Genomic DNA, 22,257 nt, shown 5'->3' with positions numbered 1-22,257 from the left:
TGGCTGTCTCTCTCTGTCAAATAAATAAATAAAATCTAAAAATAAATAAATAAATAAAAATTATTTATTTATTTTAGAGAGAGGGAGCACAGTGCGGAGAGGCAGAGAGAGAGGGAGAGAGAGTCCTAAGCAGATTCTGAGCTGAGTACCACCCCATGCAGGGCTCGATCTCAGGACCCTGAGATCACAACCTGAGCCCCAACCAAGAGTCGGTGGCTCAACCAACTGAGCCACCCACGTGCCCCATTATGGAAAAATTATGGGCAATTATTTGAGACAATCTGGATTTCAAATACAGAGTTGCTTCTTGGCGCAGGGCACTTTGAAGCAAGGTCCCTATTTCTGGGCTTCACTTTTTCATCAGCGCACAGCAAACACTGCCTGCCCCTGCTGAGGTTAGGCTGATTGTGGGAAAAACTACAGAAAAACCCCAAAACTACAGAAAGGTCTGGTGCATAGAAAGTTTGCAGTAACTCTCATTCCTTAATCCAAACAGAAATTCCAAAATTTCTGTCTGAAGGAAGGGTGAAGAATAGATCACTGTGTCTATAAGAATCATGATGATGATAACAGAGTCTCCTCCATTTTCTTTTGCAAACTACCACCTTCCCGGCTGAGTTTCTTACAATAGACTGCCTTCCAGCACTCGCTGGGCCAGGTCCCACACAGTGCCACCGGCCTCCTTTCCCCACGAGGAGTTATAATCTGAATGGGGGTGAAATGTACACGATAAAAGCATTTTTATTCATAACAGAAGGTAATACTTGAGCGCTCCCTTTGTGTCGGATCCTGTGTCAAACACCTTGGAAATGAGCTCATTCGTTCTCTGCAACAACTCTGTGAGATAGGCACTGTTTTCTCCTTGTAGGGGCACAACAGGGAGGCAAATTGAGGTTCAAGTATTGAGGGTATGGGGGAGGTGGGGGGGTTCCCTTGCAGTGGTGTCTTTGGGGTGCAGGGCAGGACCCAAGAACAAGGAGCAGTGATGAATAAAGTAGGAAGGCATCAGCACGCCCAAGTCACAGGCTTTTCCAGCCCACCTGGAGCACAGGGCAGTGATGGGAGAAAGAGGAGAAAGTGCTGGAAGGAGAGGCAAAGCTTTTATCTCAGGGGCTGAGGGTTGGAGTGAAAAATCTATAATGCATCCTGCAGACAGAGGCAATCAGCACAGGTTTCAGGCCAGTATCATACCCGCGTAGGCGCCGCTGGCTGTGAAAAACAGATCTTCCCTACTCTTCTGTTAAGAGCTCTTGTATTAGATCAGTGGTATTCCAACTTTTCTCAGGATCCCTTTTACATCTTTAAAAACTCCTGAGAAGCCCAAAGAGCTCTTGATTATGTGGCTTATGCATTCTAATATCTACCATATTAGAAACTAAACCCAATTTTCAAAATATGTATTAATTTATTTTAAAATAACCTTCATGAACCCATTACATATTGATATAAATAACATTTAAATGGAACATAAAAATTCTTAAGCCAAAAACATTTAGTGAGAAGACTGGTGTTGTTTTACAGTCTTCTTAGTGTCTTGAATGTCTGGCTTTATAGAAAGAAGACAGAGGGCTTCTCATATCTACGTCAGCATTCAATATATTGTGATATCCTATGGCATGTACTCCCTGGAGAACTTCACAGGACCTTTGTGAGAGAAAGGAATAAAAAAGGCAAATAATGTTTTAGTATTATTATAAAAATAGTTTGGTCTTATGGACCCTCCGAAAGGGTCTGAGGGACCCACATGTGAACCACAGACCAAACTTTGAAGACTGTTGATCTAGAACCTAATGATTCTAGGGGATGGGGAGTGGGGGAACTTTGTCTAAAAACAAAACCCAAAATGCCCTGTTAATGCTTTTTATGAAGGAGTATTTAAAATGGTGCCTACAGGGGCGCCTGGGTGGCTGGGTTGGTTAAGTATCTCCAACTCTTGGTTTCTGCTCAGGTCATGGTCTCAAGGGTCGTGAGATGGAGCCCTAACATAGGGTTCCACACTCAGTGGGGGTCTGTGGGAGACTGTCTCCTTCTGCCCCTCCTCCCAACTCAGGTGCGCGTGCGCACGCTCTCTCAAATAAATAAATCTTTAAAAAAATAAAATGGTGCCTACATCCTAACACAGTACTGTCAAAAGATGGCACTGTCATTGACCTCAACAGCACAAGCTCTCACAAAACGATATAATGTCCCCCTGTCCCCACCACCACCAAGGTTATTTAACTTGCAAAATGGGGGAGGAAAATCTTCCCATCTGTCTTCCTCTTTCTGGCTGCACCTGTGCAGCTGAAGGCACCATCACATCAAATGTGACCTCAGTGCCACTTGATGAATTACACTGGAGTGAGGTTTGGGGTAAAAAGAAGTGAAACTGTAAGAATGTGTCCCTGACACACAGGACCCTTAACAGATGACAGAAGTGGCCTCAGCAAGCTTGCTCACTCATTTCCTACAGAACAACAACAGAAAAAGATTCTAGTGAAGCCTCCATATCTGTTGGACGCAGAAGGAAGTGCCAGCTCCTCTCTGACGGATGGGCTGAGACAATGGCCCTGACTGGGTGTGCGGTTTAGAAGAGGGTCTGCTGCTTTGTTCTTCCATCCCCGAAAAGACACTTACACACTCCAAATAGGCATCTGGGAGGTATTACGACAAAAAGTTGTTGATTTCTTCCTTCAATTTAAGGGAAAAGTCTCCAATTTTCTGTGGTGATAAAACACCACAAGAGCCCCCAGTAACACATCCTCTGGGAATAACTTCCTTTAACAAAACCTGTCTGGAGGGGATACGAGGGGGGTTCCTGCGGACTCTACACTACGGTGAGGAGAGATGGCTGGGGGGGGTGTGTGGAATGCCTTGAGGAATATATACCTCACTGGCCTTCCTGAAGGGGGCCCCCCGGGTCCCGCTCAGGCCTCTGGCTCAACACGTGTGGCACGGTGGGGAGGATTCTTGGGGAAACTCTGCCCGAGAGGCTCTGGTACCAAAGATTGCCTCATGATGGGTGGGGTGAGCTGGGGAGACAGGGCCTGGGGGAGTGCTCCACCGACACTGGAACACAGCCTGATATCTCCAGTTATTTTAATTTTTGAAAATTTCCAGAAAAGTCTGTCACCAGGAAGCCTTCCCCTTTGTTACTATAGGTCATATAACAAACTATTCTTCTTTACCCTTGGGCTAACGTTTCCGCTCACCCTATGGCCGCTAGGATAGTGCTTCATACATAATAAATGCTCCTATAACATTTGTGGTTTCATGGAGATTTGCTCATTTAACAAAAGTATCCTTCTGACGCCCCACCATATGATATTCTCACGCGGCTCTTTGCTTCCTTCCACCTGGTATAATGTGAGGTGCTGGCTGGAGGTTGACAGACTTGTCAGAGGAGGGGATCATGCCAGGGACACGGAAGGGAAACAGAGGCTCAAATGTGAGTTGGATTCAGAGGTGCCGCTCTCATCTGCAGCTCAGGGTCAACGGCACTAACACAACACAGCTGGCCACGGACAGCCAGAAGCACAGCATGATAAGGCGGGACACCTGCCACCCCACAGTGACTTGTCAGGTGTGCAAGTGACAAGACGGAAAGCGAAATACAAAACAGGCATCAGAAACTAAGGAGGACAGACGTGGGGCATAAATGACTACAGATAGACATTTTGATAGCATTCCTAATTAGGTATTTTAAACAGGCCATTCTTGGTCCTTAGTAGTGATCAATGCCACCACCGGCAGTCATGGTATTTCCCACTTTTCAAATTGTGCTCTCATCTTGCTTCACCTGATCAGCCCAACAAACCCCTGCGTGGCGAGGTGGACCCACTTCACAAAGAAGGGAGCTGAGGTTCAGGGATTGTGGCTCACTTCCTGTCCCCCAGTGAAGCAGCAGCCCCGGCGTCCTGCCCTTCTGGAACAGAGCCTCCCCTCGAGAACGCCAGACACCCACTAAACGCCACCGTACAGAATCAGAGGTAACATCTGAGGACCTGCCATTTGTCGGGTGCCAGTCTAACCACATTACAAGTATTCACTCAATTACTCCTTGCGACTCCAAGGGTGTGTTACTAATGCATATTACAACGAGGAAACTGAGGCACAGAAACGCAATTCTGGAGATTCGATCCAAGAAAGAGAAGCCAGAGGTCTTCTCCTCACGGAGGCAGGATAAATTGCACAGATTTATTTACTTTCCCTGACTACCACTTTTTAACATTGACAAATGAGCTTTATTTGGGTAACACTAAGAAAAAGTGCTGCCCTTTCCCAATCCGTATTCCTTCTCTGTCCTGTCAGCCTGCCTTACTTTTCTTCATTGTCCCGATTGCATTTGATGTTTACTTGTTGGTATCAGTCTCCTGCAGAGAATGCAAACTCCGAGAGGGCAGATCCTCGGCCTTGCTCACCCTTGTGCCCACACAACAGAGGAATGACGCCTGGCACGGAGCAGGCACACAGATATTTACTGAATGAACACACACACATACTCATCATTACAGCAGAAGTCTAGACAACCTCAAAAAAAATAGCCAAGTCAGTCAAAAAGATCTGGCAATTTAAAAGACCAGCAAAATAGAGCACACAGTTGGCTCTGTTCACCCTCACTGGGATGAAGTGGGTGTGGAATGCCCAGTGGTCACAGAGGGAGTGACGGTGTTTACCCAGAGCCCTTCCCCACTTGCACAAATACTGAAGGGGTCTGGAGGGACAAAGGACAGGCCAGGAAGCTGCAGCAAACTCCTGTGGGATCAGGACCTGCCAGGTCTGGCCCGGGTGCGGCTGGGAACGGGCAGAGCAGAGGGGCCACTGAGTCAGGGTGTCTTCCTGTCATGAGAGCGCAGTCAGGCTGCCCCGTGTCTGGGGCTACCTACCAACGGCCAGACAAGGATTTTTCGGGAGTACAGGTTTGGAACGACTTCTAATGATGCAACCTAAATCAGTGTTTTCCCTTCCCTTCCCATACATGAAATTCTTCTTTCAGATTAAAAAGTCAGTAAAAATTGTAAAAACACGCACAATAAAGAAACAGTGAAAGTAAACACAAAGGCCAAAAAAATAAGCAAGCATCATAAAAATATAAAGATGATAATGATTGTGTGATTGTGACCAAACAAAACGTATACCGAAGATGTGGTGGCATCAATGTTTGTGTTAATGTTACAAACCACGCTCCTCCACTCAAAACACATCCTTTGGGAAAAAGAAATCAGTTGATGCCAAAACCTGTAAGCAGTCCAAGCAGCAAATGTGTTGTCCTCTCCAAGTTCTGTCATTCCACCTAGAACTCAGAGCTGGTTTTCACGATTTGCTCCTATGAGAAGGAGAATGGTGCTATTTGGAGCCCGAGTCTCTGGAGCAGCTGTGGGCAGCAAAAAGTAGGAGGGAGGAAAAAAAAAAAAGATATTTCTTCTTTCAAGTCTGAGGAAAGAAAGCATCTAGAAGCACACGTTTTATTTTCTTTACCCCTCCAACTGTCCCAGGAAAGCTTCCCTTGGCTCCTCAAAGTTCCCTGCTTCCTTCCCACTTAGCTATCTGCTCCTTTAGTACGGAGGGTCTCAGTGGGCATTAGGAATAAAGCAGTTACGACTGAATTAATTCAAATGAAAATGTGTCAGAAATATGGCTATTTTTACAATCTTCTCTTGCCTTAGAAGGATGCGTGGATTCTGAGGGTCTACTCTGAGCTGGGTGATGAGTATAAGCCAACCAAGGGCAGGGAAAGCTAAACACCTGTCTGCAAGGATGGAAGAGGGGAGAATTTGCAAGAATGTGAGAGATTTCTGGGGGTCTGGGGTGGGGGGGGCAGGAGTGTGTGGAGGGGGGACCAGCTAAAGCAAGCAGGAGTGTGGAAGAATTCTGGGCACCCAACAGACGTGACCTTTGAACCCACCCCACCCCCGAGTCTTTAATCACTTGGATCTCTCAAATAGGTAGAATTTTGAGAAAAGTCATCACTTGAGTCAAATTATCTAGAATCAGTTCCCAAAGCACGTTTAAACTGTGTTTTTGCTCTCCATAGTTTCTTCCCTTTGATTTCTGATTTGGTAGGTTTTTCACAATGTTGACACTCGCTCCTCTTGCTCTGCTACCCTCTCTCCCAAGTAAAAAGCCTGGGGTAACCAGTGGAGAAACTTCTAGCAGTGGCTGGGCAGGGGCTCTGCACCACCCTTTGGACCTGAATTGCCCTTCGTCATTTAGAAGCCACCTTTATTTAGTTTGCCCCACACTTGAAAGGAAATCGCCGCTGCTTTTCAAAATGTTTTGTCAGGCCAAAAACCGTGTGGATGACCAGCTATGCTTCCTCCCTTCTTCCCTAGACTGGGAGAGGAGGCACTCTCCTCTTCAAGACTCTTCCTCAGCAGCTTGCCAGCACCCAGTGTTAATTCTCAGGAATGTTGCGAGCCTGTGGTTAGAGGCAGCAGTAAAAACAAATAACAGAAACTTAAAATTAAATAAATTGTATTAAAAGCAAAGCTATAAATGCCCCAAACATCCTTTCTTAATTATGTTACTGCTACTTATGCTTTTGAGGTCACTGACATCTATTTTGTCTGTACGGCAGAAATCCTGTATTAACGGTGGGCTAGTGCCCCTTTCTGCCCCAGGCTGCTTTCAGTGATGTCACATCAGTAGTGGGGAAGTAGTCACAGTGGGGATAGTTACACCTTGGAAGTTGGCAAACACTACAAATCTGGGCTTGATTTGTTTTCTTCCTGTCTAAGAAAGCGCTGAAGAAAATGTTAATAATGCAGATGAAAACGTAAGAGGGTCTATAGCTGTTACATTATATAAATAGCACAAAAAATGTGGAAATATCCATCCAGCTTTCAATTCAGTCGATTAGACGAGTCACTCACGTCTTTGACGAGTGAGTGACACTCTGACACACATCTTCGTTGTTTCACTTTTGTCTTATTAATGTGATAGAAAATAACAATATTCACATCGAGACTCTATTCGCTTATGAACAGGTTGCTTACAAATGTAAGAAGTTTGGCAAACATTAACAAAAGCATTCTGTGGAAATCATTTTGCACGTGTACTATTATTTGCAAACTGTGTGCGATGTGTACTGTATACACACACACACACACACACACACACAGACCCCCACCCCCATCCCCACCCCCACCCCAGCAGGTTGTTAAACATTGACCAGCACACACACCATATTCGCTTTCCATCCTCCTGTCCTTGGATATATTCCCTTGCCCCCTAAGACCTGTTCCCACACCCCAGGCCCTCCACAAAACAATGCTCGCTGATATGCCCCTCCGTAAGCTGTAATCATCTGTCTGTCAAAAGGCCTCAGAGAATGGAAGGAAATCCTTTGCCTTTAGACGGCCTGGTGAGCACTCTGCGCTGGCCTCATAGGCCCACACACCAGCTGGCAGCTTTGTTCACCGCTTACCATCAGCATCACTGTTCTTAACTTTCTTGGGCAGCTTGGACGGAGACAAACACCTCTAAAGAAGACCAAAAACCGTACTGAGTTCTACAGGAAACGTCACGAAGGACATTCGCAGTCCTGTCAAAGACTTTGTGACATCAGCAAACAGCCTTCTCCTGAAAGTCCCAGCCATTTGAGTAGTTTAACAACTTCTAAAGCACACGTTTATTTTGCCACACTGGTCATTAACTAGTTAATGACATCTCATCAATTGACTTTTAAATCTCACTGGGACATCAAGTTTGATTTTTGGAATGCCAATAGAAGACAATCCCATTGACTCAACTGGAAAAGAAAAGTGCTGTCTTCGCAAAAACGTTTTAAAAAGCAAGTCTCTTAATTCTTCTCCGGGCCGCCGTGCACACGAGTGTGATGAAAGTGCTTTGTTCCTCAAACTCAGCGGAGCAGAAACGGATTCTATAATCTTCACCAGACGCCTGCCACCAAATGAGTGGGGTTTTTTTTTTTTTTTTAACTTAACAAACCTTCCAACTCAGGATACCCTGTAACAAAGGATTTCCTGTAATTCTCTGGGGATGTGCAATAGAAGAAAATGCACAGAATCTACATTTCTGAGAATATACAATTTAACTCGACTATACCTCTTCAAATGTCTCCTTTTAGCAAAAATCTTTGCTATCCTTATTCTGGATTTTCTGATTTTCTTTCTAATCCTGTCAATAACATTGAAATCATCCCACCCTCAACGGGGGTCTTAATTCTAGTGAAGTTCCGCATTTACCACAGTAAATTGAAAGTGTTGAAACTGCAATCGTTTCTTCGGTTAATCAATTCATTCCAAATGTGGAGCCCTTCCAGCAAGTGTCTGATTCGTCTAGATCTTTGACAGGAAGGCAAGTTCGTATGAGACATTAAGCTGATGGCAGTAAGTAGCCCGTATCAGTTTTCAGGTGTTTCCTGATGTCACCATGAATGACTGACACCCTATGACGATTAGCATCTGTAGACGCTTCCTCTCCCGGAGAAACTGCTTCTGACCCTGTTGGTAAACAGCCCTTGCCAAAATGAAGTGTTCGTTGGAAATGCCCAGTTGTTCATCAAACACCAGAATCTACGATTTATTTGTACTTAAGTAAGGCATCCTGCCAGACGGTAAATATTTTAGATATGGTTCTGGTTTTTAGAGAAAATAACTCAGTTGTCACCCAAGTACTTTAGTAGCTTCTGTGAGCCACAGCTAGGCAAGGCCCTTGAGCTGGAGAGTTCAGTGACTCTGGCCATAGGCACTCCTTCCCTCTGTTATGCCACACCTTGCAAATGTCACCTTCCTTTTCTCTTAGCAGCTGAGTTGTCCCCCAATTAGCCACTCTTTTCTTCTGCAATAATGCAATCCTCAATTTTAACTGGGCATATGGCTGCCCAGGCTTAAGATGATATCTTTCAGCGCAATAAGATAGAAGGAACTTGAGTCTCTATGAGTAGACAGCTACCTACTGGTCTTGGACTTACTCAGACCTGTGTCCCCCACCCCCACTGGCAGTTGAATCCAATCCCAACCCACACACCAAGCATACTATGTGCACCAGCACTGCCATTGATGAGTTAGGTGTCTTTGGACCAGAAATCTAACTATTGTGACGCCTGTTTCTTCCTCTTCAAAATGGGAATGATTGTGTACAGAGCACTTGTGAGCATGGAATTAGTAAACGTATGCAAAACCTCTGGAACTTCCCCTGGGCTGGTAAGTGCTTGGGCAATGTTAGCTATCACTTCCATTGCCACCTCCACCACCATGGCCGTCCCTCCAGGGTCTGCTATTCCTTGCTCTAACAGGAGGTGAATGGGAATCAGGAGGCAAAGCTTCATCCCCATCACCTTAGCCCTTGCACTGCCTTACCTTCCCCCCATGCTCGCTCCCCAGATGTCCTGCCCTTTCCATCTTCTTCCTGCTTATTTAGAATTTCCATTCTACTCCTCATAGGAGACTTCGCCCACTGTAATCCCTCTTCATTCTGATTCTTCTCATAACAAATTCAAGCCTTTGTGAATTTACATCTGTATATTTTCCCTGTTGTGAGAATTTAAATATATGCATATTACAAAATTTCCACTGAGATTTGGAAAAGACGAACGTTGCAATGGAGGAGGAAGGAAATAAAGCAGATGCCAGCTCTCAGAGGGTGAAATTGGCCAAGTGAGAGCAAACAGAAGACTCTGGATTGTACTTTGGGGTGGTGTGAGGGGAGGGACCACAGACACAGAATGCAGAAGAGGGCTCACCAATGTATGTTCTGGTAAAGCTGTCAGAGTTGGACATAACATTTTGAACTTCTCTCTGCTGCGGAGAGAGACTGAGCTTTACAGAGGTTGTAGGTTATACAAAGCCTCGTTCACCTCAAATACCAAGTTAATCTGCCTTAGGGCAAGGTGCAGTCCTGGAAATGAAGGGAAACTACTTCAAATCATGAAACCAAGAAGACACGTCCATGCATTAGGTGAATGATGGAGAGAAGAACTGATCTTGTATCTAAACTCATTAAGAGAAGATTTGCCAACATGTCATTGACAAGACCAGTTGTGGCTCCAAATTCATGAGGGAGACCAGTGTGCTTGAAAATCATCTTACTTAGATAGGAATCTGTAGTGTAACCTAGTCATTCATTCAAGAAAACACAAAATCTGATTTTCATGCAACTATTTTTCCCTAGTGTTTACTAAAAGAAAAGGTGGAATTCTGAGGATGTCTTTCAATCTCATTACTAGCAGTAAAAGCTCTTCAAAGTCATGCCTGAAAGGGCAGTGTACTGCCCAGAAGTAAAAGTACAACACTGCTTTCCCATTCTGTGGGAGACCCCAGCAGAAGTAAGAAACCCTAAAGGGCCAACCTGAACAGGAAAGAGAGAGAGAAACAGAGAGAGTCCGGATGAAAGGGCCGGAAGTCCTGGGGAAGCAACACTGCTGAGGACCAGCTTCCACTCAGTAGCCGCCTGCCCCCAGTCAGCCCTTGGGGCCCTTTCTCTCTCTCCTGGGGACTCTTGCCTTGGAGACTGCCAACAACAGTGGCTTGGTGATGAGGGAGCGATCTCGATTGTTCATTAAACAGCTGCTGAAGGCCAAGCACAATGTAACACTTTATCTACTATCATTAATTATTCCTTATAATCCTATGTAGTAGTTCTTCTTATCCCCACTTTGTGGAAGAAGAAACAGCAGGTAAGCAGTACAGTCCACGTTCATGGACAGTCCACTGAGATAGAGAAGTATGAACCAGGCCATCTTCATTCCCTGTTCAAGAAGGCGAAGAGAGATGGAATTTCACATCCTCTGAGGCAAGAGCTGTGGGTTCAAAGATGGCCCATCCCAACTGAGAACTCATTAAAGACACCAGTGTTAGTTCTATAGGACGTGCAAACATTAGACAGAATTATGCCTCAGCTACATTAGGAGTCTAGTGGACTTTCTTTGATTGGCCCACGATCACAATCACTATTTGTAATATTTTTATGGCATTGTCTTTCAAAAACAAAATTCGGGAATACAACTTTTCTACTCATTCAGTTAAATACTGCAGGGCCTCTTAGGTACTTGCAATGTGGCAGCAAACAAAACAGGCAAAAAACCCCACAATACACCCTACCCCTGCTCCAACAGGGAAACTGGAGCACAGACAGAATAAGAATAGATATTAAGGAACTACTGCTATTTTTAGTAGGCGTATTAATTAATTGGTGATTACTATGGAAGTGTTCTTATCCATTGGAAATACATATTGAAATACGAGTTAAAGAACATGATATCTAGGATTTGCTGAGAATCATGGGGAAACAGATGAAACAAGATTGGCCATTATAATCGTTCAATCTGCAAGATGGGTACATGGGAGTTCATCATACTATTTTCTCTACTTGTGTTTATTTGGAAATTTCTTCAATTAGAAGAGACATTCCTCCCTGAGGAGCTTAAAAAGATAAACAGTAATTTACAGTGTGTCAATCAGACAGAAATATGTGCTATGCCTAAAAAATAAAGGAAGGGAGGAAGAAATGTTGAGAAGAGGTGGATAAATAAAATATTTCTAAGTGCATGTAATATTATATATATATCTATATCTATATATAGATATAGATATATATATATAAATTAATAAGACATGGAGGAGTTGGTAATCCACATCAGGCTTAGGCATTAATATATATGAAGCTGATTAACATGGTAATTAAAGGACATCTGGTTTTCTGAGAAAAAATAGAGCAATCTGAGTTTTCTGAAAGATGTCAGTTTTAAAGAAATGCTAATGAAAATAATGGCTAGAACTTACTAGCATTTTCTGGATGCTAGAACTAGGTTTCGCAAGCATGTTGAAGAATGACCGGATCTGATCCTCATCCTAAGCCCGGGAGCTGGTACTGTCTCCCTTGTTTGTGAGGTGCTGCTGCTAAGCTAGGGAGGCCAGATAGTTTGTCCAAAGTCATGCCAACTCTGAGTGGGGGAACCCCGTGTGGAACCAGGTAGTCCAACTCCAGAGTCTAAACATTTAGCCATCATACCATACTGCCTATTTTGATGGATATGTAGCTTTTGGATAATGAAGGGCAAATGAACGGACCTAGATATCAAGCAGTGACTTGGTATTTTTTGAGGGTCTGCGACACGTGAGATGTTATTTGGTTCTGTGGGCCCTGCGGAGGAGGAAGGCGAGGTGTGGGGAAGCAACCTGGGTGGAGTCGAGGGCAGATATGGGAGAACAGCCAAGAGTAAAGCTTTCTGGGTAAGATGGCGCTAGAGAGCAGACAGTTGGCCCAGGGGGCCCTCCTAAGGAAATATCTTTGGAAGCCCAAGAGCATGAGTGTAGGAATGGAAAAAGGTGGAATCACAGGGCAGGGTCTCACCATTTCTACTCCTAAGTATTCACCTACCCCTCACCCACATTCACACACAACACCTTAGGCTGCTGATCTCGTTCTAGAATAACAGTATCAGACAACCAGAACCTACCTTACTTAAAGGGAAGAGATGGCAATGGTGATATTGATTTATTTGAAAAATGTATAAGCTTCTCTCTGTGCTGGGCACTGTTCTAAAACATTGGAAATACAGTGAAAACAACACAAAGCCTCTCTTCCCATGAAGAACAGATAAGAAACAAATACATCCTTTGTTAGGTGTTGATAAATGCTATGAATAAAAATGAAGTAGGGAAAGAAGGATATGGCTTGCAAGGTGTGGGTGTTCCTATTTTATAAAGCATGATGAGGAAGACTTCTTTGATAAGGGGACACTTGAGCAGGGAATTGCAAGCAGAGAGACAGTAAGGCTTTGATATCCAGGGAAGAATTTTCCAGGCAGAGGTCATGAAAACACTCTGAGGCTGGAGCTTGTTTGGCATAGGTGGGAACTGCAAAGCAGCCAGTGAGCTGAGGCAGAGTGAGTGTGTGGGGAAGAGCAGGAGATGGGATCAGAGAGAAAGAGGGGAGCAGGGGCCAACTGGGAGGTTCTTGGAGGCTGTTTCACGGATTTGCTTTTGACTCCAAGTGAGTTGGGAAACCATGAGGGGAGTCTGAATTGGCCAACCTATGGACAGGATCACTTTGGCTGATATGTAGAAAAGAGATAATAGAGAGCATGGATCTCAGCAAGGAGACCACTAATCCAGGGAGAGAGGGCAAAGGAACTGGACCCAGTGGGAGCAGTGAAGTCTGTGAGAAGTAGGATTCTGGATGTTCTGGAGGTGGAACCTGCAGGGCATGCCTACTGGACCTGAGATAGGAGGGGGGAATGTGACCAGAGAAATGCTAAAGGCTCTCTATCTGGGACTTTCATCTCAACCTTAAGTTCTACCATCAACACTTCCTTTGGGTTAAACCATTAGAAGGGGCCCCAATGACAATGCATTCACTGGTCAAATTTGTGTTCTAGATACATCAATCCATGCTGTCTCAACAATTATTCTAACGGTCTAGGCAAGAGATAAGTGTTGAAAAGGATGGGATGGGGACACGCATAAGTGAATATAGATTGAGAACTTTATAGGAAGTCATTGCTAACTGACTGGACAAGGCAGGAGAAAGAAGGAAATGGCTTGCCGTGACTAGTGAGTTAGAGTGCTATTAACTAAGAATTGGAAAAGGAGGGAAAAAAACAACCCCAGGAAGTTGGAGGTGGGTCTGGAAACAGAGATTATGAGCCCGATTCTGGGTGGGTGACTTTGAATCAATTGTGCAAAAGCCAACAGATAAATCCCAGGAGGCGTGCAAATAAGTGGGAGGTTTGGACAGGCCCACTGCAGTTTTTCTCTTGATTTCTTTTGAAACACAATAAGGCCTCCCTACCTGGGTCAGAAAATTTAAATCAGAATATTCTAAAAGAAATTTCATTTGATTATTTCCTACTAGGCCTAGTCACTAAAATGAGGCTACCAGACTCCATTCCTTTCTAACATGACAGGATCCTTCGAAGACCTGTCTTAATAAGTTAAATTTGCAAATAACAGAACAATCATTGCACCATTTAAAATAACACAAAACAATGTGGTTTAGCCATATTGGTTTTTTTTTTCCAGTAAGAGTAATAAATTCTGAATATGAGAATAACAAATACAGACTTCTCAAACTTGTTTTTACATGTCTAAGCTCGAAGTTGGTAAACTAGAATTAAGGTTTTCATCCAAAACCCACATATTAACATTGAACATCAGACTTCTCAATCCCACTTTATAGTGGAAATCAAGAACTGGACCAAACTTCAAGACGAACAATTAATTGATTAAAAGTCAAGGGCACCTACTGACCATGCTCTGTATGGGGAATTCCAGGATAAATACAGCAGAATCTCTATGCCCCAGGAGATTCATGACCTACCAAAAGGTCTGAGGTACCCTCCCCATGCATTAGGAAGCATGTTTATAGAGTTGGCATAGGGTTGATATCCTGTCTGGAAATGCAGAGCCATCACTCAACTGCTGGAACATTAGAGAGACTTCTTACCACTACAATTTCTCTGATAGTTGTTTCTGTTCCAGAATAAACATGGCTGAGCTTACAAGTACACTATAAACCAGTGAAAGGCAGGCAAGGGACATACATATTTATAGAGCCCCACATTTACTGCAGACCCATGCAAATTTCAAACCAATAGCTACTGGACTCCTCTTGCAGAAAATCATTTGAACACAAACACTTTCTTAAAGAAAACTTCATGAAGTGTTAAATCAGAAAACCTCTGAATTTCTCCAGTGGGTTTCCCTCTTCCTTTCATTTTTTCTTCTTTTCGCCTCTCCTTCCTTCTTTTCCTTCAAATATTTAGCCACCTACTCAGAATTTCCTTTTTTCAACTAATTTGTGAAAACAAAGATTTTTGCCCAGATTTCTTAATGCTCATCTCAACCAGTAGAAGAAAAATTACTTCGCTCAAATACTTGCTCCCAAGCTGGAACAGCAACAGAGGGACAGGCCTAACCCACTGACAAGGAAGGAGTTGACCAAAATTAGAGCAGAAATCAATCAATTAGAAATCAGAAGTACAGTAGAGCAAACAAACATGACGAGGAGCTGGTTCTTTGAGAGAATCAATAAAATTGATAGATCACTGGCAAAACTTGTCCAAAAACAAAGAGAAAGGACTGAGATTATTTAAAATTATGACTGAAAAGGGAGAGGTCACGACCAGCACCATTGAAATTGCAAGGATTATTAGAAACTTTTATCAACAGCTATATGCCAAAAAACTAAACAATCTGGAAGAGATGGAGGCCTTCCTGGAAACCTATAAACTACCAAGACTGAAACAGGAAGAAATAGATTTCTTAAATAGGCCAATTAACTATGAAGAAATTGAGTCAGTGATAAACAACCTTCCAAATAATAAAACTCCAGGCCCAGACGGTTTTCCTGGGGAATTCTACCAAACATTCAAAGAAGAAATAATACCTATTCTCCTAAAGCTATTTCAAAAAATAGAAACAGAAGGAAAGCTACCAAACTCATTCTATGAGGCTAATATTACCTTGATCCCCAAACCAGGCAAAGACCCCCTCAAAAAGGAGAATTACAGACCGATTTCTCTAATGAATATGGATGCCAAAATCCTCAACAAGATCCTTGCTAATAGAATCCAACAGTACATTAAAAGGATTATCCATCATGACCAAGTGGGATTCATACCTGGGATGCAAGCATGGTTCAACACTCGCAAATCAATCAATGTGATACATCATATCAACAAGAAAAGACTCAAGAACCATATGATCCTCTCAATTGATGCAGAAAAAGCATTTGACAAAATACAGCATCCTTTCCTGATTAAAACCCTTCAGAGTGTAGGAATAGAGGGTACATTTCTCAATCTCATAAAAGCCATCTATGAAAAGCCTACTGCAAGCATTATTCTCAATGGGGAAAAGCTGGAAGCCTTTCCCTTAAGATCAGGAACACGACAAGGATGCCCACTCTCGCCACTATTATTCAACATAGTACTAGAAGTCCTTGCAACAGCAATCAGAAGACAAAAAGGGATCAAAGGTATCCAAATCGGCAAAGAAGAAGTCAAACTGTCTCTCTTTGCAGATGACATGATACTCTATATGGAAAACCCAAAGGAATCCACTCCCAAACTATTAGAAGTTATAGAACAATTCAGTAAGGTGGCAGGATACAAAATCAATGCCCAGAAATCAGTTGCATTTCTATACACGAATAACGAGACTGAAGAAAGAGAAATTAGGGAATCCATCCCATTTACAATAACACCAAAAACCATGCGTTACCTTGGAATTAACTTAACCAGAGACGTAAAGGACCTATATGCTAGAAACTATAGATCACTTTTGAAAGATATTGAGGAAGACATAAAAAGATGGAAAAATATTCCATGCTCATGGATTGGAAGAATTAACATAGTTAAAATGTCCATACTACCCAGAGCAATCTACACTTTCAATGCTATCCCGATCAAAATACCGAGGACATTTTTCAAAGAACTGGAACAAATAGTCCTTAAATTTGTATGGAACCAGAAAAGGCCCCGAATCTCCAAGGAACTGTTGAAAAGGAAAAACAAAGCTGGGGGCATCACAATGCCGGATTTCGAGCTGTACTACAAAGCTGTGATCACAAAGACAGCATGGTACTGGCACAAAAACAGACACATCGACCAATGGAACAGAATAGAGAACCCAGAAATGGACCCTCGGCTCTTTGGGCAACTAATCTTTGATAAAGCAGGAAAAAACATCCGGTGGAAAAAAGACAGTCTCTTCAATAAATGGTGCTGGGAAAATTGGACAGCTACATGCAAAAGAATGAAACTTGACCACTCTCTCACACCATACACAAAAATAAACTCCAAATGGATGAAAGACCTCAATGTGAGACAGGAATCCATCAAAATTCTAGAGGAGAACATAGGCAACAACTTCTATGACATCGGCCAGAGCAACCTTTTTCACGACACATCTCCAAAGGCAAGAGAAATAAAAGATAAAATGAACTTATGGGACTTTATCAGGATAAAGAGCTTCTGCACAGCCAAGGAAACAGTCAAAAAAACTAAGAGACAGCCCACGGAATGGGAGAATATATTTGCAAAGGACACCACAGATAAAGGACTGGTATCCAAGATCTACAAAGAACTTCTCAAACTCAATACACGAGAAACAAATAAACAAATCATAAAATGGGCAGAAGATATGAACAGACACTTTTCCAATGAAGACATACAAATGGCTAACAGACACATGAAAAAATGTTCAAAATCATTAGCCATCAGGGAAATTCAAATCAAAACCACACTGAGATACCACCTTACGCCAGTTAGAATGGCAAAGATAGACAAGGCAAGAAACAACAATTGTTGGAGAGGATGTGGAGAAAGGGGATCCCTCCTACATTGTTGGTGGGAATGCAAGTTGGTACAGCCACTCTGGAAAACAGTGTGGAGGTCCCTTAAAAAGTTAAAAATTGAACTACCCTATGACCCAGCCATTGCACTACTGGGTGTTTACCCCAAAGATACAGACGTAGTAAAGAGAAGGGCCATATGCACCCCAATGTTCATAGCTGCATTGTCCACAATAGCCAAATCATGGAAGGAGCCGAGATGCCCTTCAACAGATGACTGGATTAAGAAGCTGTGGTCCATATATACAATGGAATATTACTCAGCTATCAGAAAGAACGAATTCTCAACATTTGCTGCAACATGGACGGCACTGGAGGAGATAATGCTAAGTGAAATAAGTCAAGCAGAGAAAGACAATTATCATATGATTTCTCTCATCTATGGAACATAAGAACTAGGATGATCGGTAGGGGAAGAAAGGGATAAAGAAAAGGGGGGTAATCAGAAGGGGGAATGAAACATGAGAGACTATGGACTATGAGAAACAAACTGAAGACTTCAGAGGGGAGGGGGTGGGGGAATGGGATAGACTGGTGATGGGTAGTAAGGAGGGCACGTATTGCATGGTGCACTGGGTGTTATACGCAACTAATGAAGCATCAAACTTTACATCGGAATCTGGGGATGTACTGTATGGTGATTAACATAATATAATAAAAAAAAATACTTGCTCCCAAGGAGTTCACAGTGTAGTGCGGGAAGGCAGACCAACTAAATGGTTATCAAAAATACCACATGGCAAGTGCTAGAAACGAGGTAATGAGGGTACTAAGGAGCTGTGAGGAAGGGGTACTTGGCTGTGAAGAGCTTCAGAGGGAGGTGAGCTATCGATCATGGCTTCACGGAGAGCAGCAGCCATGTGCAGCTCTGGTCACCCCACCTAGGGGAGTCGAAAAAGAGAGGGTGAAGGAACTGAAGATGGGGACTGGTAAGCCCGTAGGTCAACACAAGTAACAGTAGCCAGGATGCTTCCTAATCCCCATAAGTTCCTTCTCCTTGAGCTGTACCATCTTGGCTCACATTCAGGTTCTGAACCAACCCGCTTCTCACCACCTCCTCTGCGAGCATCCTCTGTACCACTGCGATAGCTCCCCAATTGTTCTACCTGTTTCCAGAACTTTCCACTGCAGTCATTTCTCTGCACAGCAGCCAGAGTGATAATTGGGCATTAATCATATGTCACTTCCCCACTTTAAACCTTCCAGTGGCTTTGCATTGCATTTTTAAGCCACGGTAAAGACCTCCGATAATATTAAGATCTACACAATCCAGGTCCTGCCTACTCTCCAGTTTCATCTCCCCATTACTGCTGCTCTCCTATCTCACGCACACAGCCTGCCTTTCTTTTCCTAGAACTCACCAAGCTTATTTCTCTTAGGTCCTCCTCACTCCCCCCCGCCCTGCCTAGAATGTCCTTCCCGCAGATCTTCTCAGGGTCACTTATTTAAGTCTTGGCTCAATGTAACCAGCTCAGACAGGCCCTTCGGGCCACCAGGCAAACAGAACATCCCACCCCCATCCCATTTTTCCTATCTTCTTTTCTTTAGAGCTTTCTCTTCACTCCAGATTTGGTCTGTTTTGTTCAACGTATCCCCCAAATTTAGGAAATTATCTTTGTTGAATAAATGAATTCTCATTGGAATGTTCAAGTATAATGAGTATCATGTCTCTACTACAGTAAAACAAACCAAAAAAAATGTGTTCTTTTTCCCTCTGCCTTAGCATTGACTTTTGCTTTGGTTACTCATGTTGGTTTATTGTTCCAACGTCTAGTAGCAGGGAATAAAACTGAAGAGTGATACCCAGTGAACATAGTGAAAGAGCCACTATTTAGCAAGGGCTTATTATTTACTAGGTAGTGTACATACATTGCACGTTTAAATCCCATAACACCTTCGTTATATGGCTTTATTCACATTATTGAAGGCATTTTCAAATAACTTCTAAATGACATACGTAGAGTGCCCACTTCCAGGCTATTCCCCCATCTCAACTCTGAGGATTTAAACCTTAGAAAAGCAAGTTAATCTTTTCCATGAACACCATTTCCCCCATAATTGATGCCACAGAAAGAGTGTTTGAACTAGTATTACAATAAGGAAGCAAAGAGAGCAAGAAAAGTATGACATTCGATTGCCATTTCTATTGTGCATTTTAAAGTATCAAATAAGAATTTTCTCATTGGTATACGGTACACAGTTTCTGAACATTTGCAAAATATGTTCATTGCATATATTAGTAATCCAAAGCCAAAGGGATTTTTAGGCTAGCTGTTGCTAGCTATTATGTCTTTAGCTCACACAGACCCGTGTTCTTTTCATTCATATAAGAAGGTCAAAACAAATACCTGTTGACTTCTTATTTGGAAATTTCTTAAACTGTAGTATTAGGTTAGATGGTATTGCATCTTAACATGGCAGACCATAATAGACCATAAAGTGAAATAAATCTCTTTTTGCTCCTCGGGGGCATTCTGGATTTTGAAAGGCATTGCTGTTGTGGGGCTCATGACAAATTAACTTTTAGAACTTCATGATATTTGCTTTCAGATCAGGGTAACTTCTAAAAAGAAAGAAATAACAACAAAAAAAGAGTGCTTTATAATGATGACACTTTCTGGAAGTCATTTGGATTGGAAGTAGCTAGAGGTAATGTCTTGTTGTGACAGGGTACACCAGGGGCCACAGGGTTCCATGTCCACAAAAACATTATTTTCACATTACTTTCCTTACCATTTTAGCTTCAAGATCAGATATCATTAAATATTGTGATTAAATGGCATTCCTTAGAGCTTAACCCAAACAACAGTTAAAGGAGAGAGGGGAAAATAAGCATTTATCTCATATACACAGTGAAGAATAGTGGAAAAAAGCCAAGACCACCAAGATTTTGCTCCATAACTATATTCCGAAAGCTTCCAAATATTTCCCAAAGCACTTTCCTAGACATGGCCAATCCCAGGCAACCCATCCACATGCCCATTTCCCATCTGTCTCCTGCCCACTTCAACACCCTTAGAGCCTCCCCCTAATTATTCCCCCATGAATCTCTAAAAAGTCTGATCTATGATGGGAAAGGCATACGGTAAGATAAGGTTTTTCTTTTTAAAAAATTAACTTCTAAAGTCTATGTCTCTGTTATGCTCTGCTGTCCCCCACTAGGTAATCGTATATTCCTGAGTCTGACTCTTGGGCTCCGTAATTCACATGTTTAGCTGATTCATGTTTTAAGAAGTGTGAGACACCTGACTATTTAGACCGTAAGCTGTTTCAGACCAGCTACCGTATCCTCCTTTGAGGCAGCGATCATATTTTAGCACAACACAGATGCTTAAACTAATAACAGGTTTACATGGTTTAAAGGGAACACACACAGGATCGTATATTTACGCTGCAGATTACAGTTTTCCCTCTCTGCCAGCACGTCAGAGAAGCTCAGATGTTACTGTTTGAGGACGATGTGTAATCACACAGCCCCGGGAAGCTGAACTCTGTGACGGCCTCAGTTCAGCGCCCCCACCCCTTCCTCGTGGCCTCACATCTCCCCCCTTTCCCCCTCCACCCCAGCCAGCTTTCTAGTCCCAGGTTGCAGCAGCCTTAAATCATTCTAAGATTCACTGTGGTTAATGTGCATCCCTGGAATGCCTACGGATGACCTTTCCTTTGCATCTACTTGTTTGCGAAGACTCATATTTCAGCTAGAGTTGGTGTCAATTCTGAAGAACTCCTAAAACATGAGGGCTTCTGTCCCAGGAGAAGCTGGTGGGAGGAAGAGGGTGGCTCTGGAAGAGAAAAAGGTCTGCACTTTGTTTCCTCCTTGGTCAAGCACTGACCACCCCTCCCAGTCAGACGGAACATGGAAGGGGACTTTGCTGGGGCTTCAGCCAACCATTGGGAGAGGGTAGGGCCCAAAGGAACAGACCCCAGGAAGGTACTATGTGCAGGGGAACAGCCTGCTGCTGAGTGCTACGGATTTGGGTGACATGAAGAAACTCATACCAAAACAGCATGAAAGCACACTTTTACGACAGCTAGAAACAGCCAAGTGTTGTCAAAGCTCCCATCGAGTCACCCATTCAGAAACCAAGGAGTTAAAAGAATCTTGGACAGACGGGGAGAGCTGGATAAGAAGAGACAGGAAGGGTCCATACTGGGTGCAGAAAAAGACCTTGATGAGCGAGGATTCAGAGTTCAGATGGTGGTCAGAAAGCAAAGACTTAAGCCGTATTTTACTCTCTGAACAGGGAGGTGGGGTGGGGAAATATGGGAAGAGAACAGAACATTCCTTGGAGTGTGAAAACCTGGAGACTGGCCAGAGAGGAAAAGGGGGCTGATTCTAAATGGAGCCCCTTGCACTTCATTATCAGAAAGGACCTAGTTGGTCAGAGCAATGATCAGCCCCTTGGGAGACAGAGGAGAGAAGTATTTATGTTAAATTAACTCTAGAAAACAGAAGGACATAAGCTCCAGCTAATGCCTTCATTGCCCCTAGAAAGGCATTTATGTGCATTAAAGATTCACACAGCCCTGCAGACAGCTGCCAAAAGGAATTATCCAGATGCAGAAGCTGCTCGACTTCACTCCTACCCAAGGTATGTGTAGGTCAATTCCACAGACAGGATTCTCTAATATGCTTTGTTCACTTAAATGACCGAAGTGAAAGTTCTAAACTATTTTAAAAACGACATCACATCACAAATGTCTTACATGTCTCACAAGGTCTTAATTTACTATTTTCTTAATTTATCTTTGGCAGATCCGAGTCAACCTTTCCGAGCTATGAAACAGAAGAGAGGAACTCAGTTAGAATGTAAACCACTGGAGGGGTGCCTGCGTGGCTCAGTTGTTAAGCGTCTGCCTTCGGCTCAGGGCGTGATCCCGGAGTCCTGGGATCGAGCCCTGCATCGGACTCCTCCACTGGGAGCCTGCTTCTTCCTCTCCCACTCCCCCTGCTTGTGT

At 43.3% G+C, this 22,257-nt stretch overlaps 1 protein-coding gene across 2 annotated transcripts in view; it reads right to left on the bottom strand.

Moving 5' to 3' along the window:
• Window positions 1-22,257, bottom strand: part of PLEKHG1 (pleckstrin homology and RhoGEF domain containing G1) — a 233,922-nt gene that overhangs the window by 195,864 nt on the left and 15,801 nt on the right. The gene's annotated exons all lie outside the window — the stretch shown is intronic.

The sequence above is a fragment of the Ailuropoda melanoleuca genome, chromosome 10 (genome assembly GCF_002007445.2).
Source record: "Ailuropoda melanoleuca isolate Jingjing chromosome 10, ASM200744v2, whole genome shotgun sequence".
Classification (NCBI taxonomy): Eukaryota; Metazoa; Chordata; class Mammalia; order Carnivora; family Ursidae; genus Ailuropoda; species Ailuropoda melanoleuca.
Note: the sequence above shows the minus strand (reverse complement) of the source record. Positions and strands in the feature narration are given on the sequence as shown.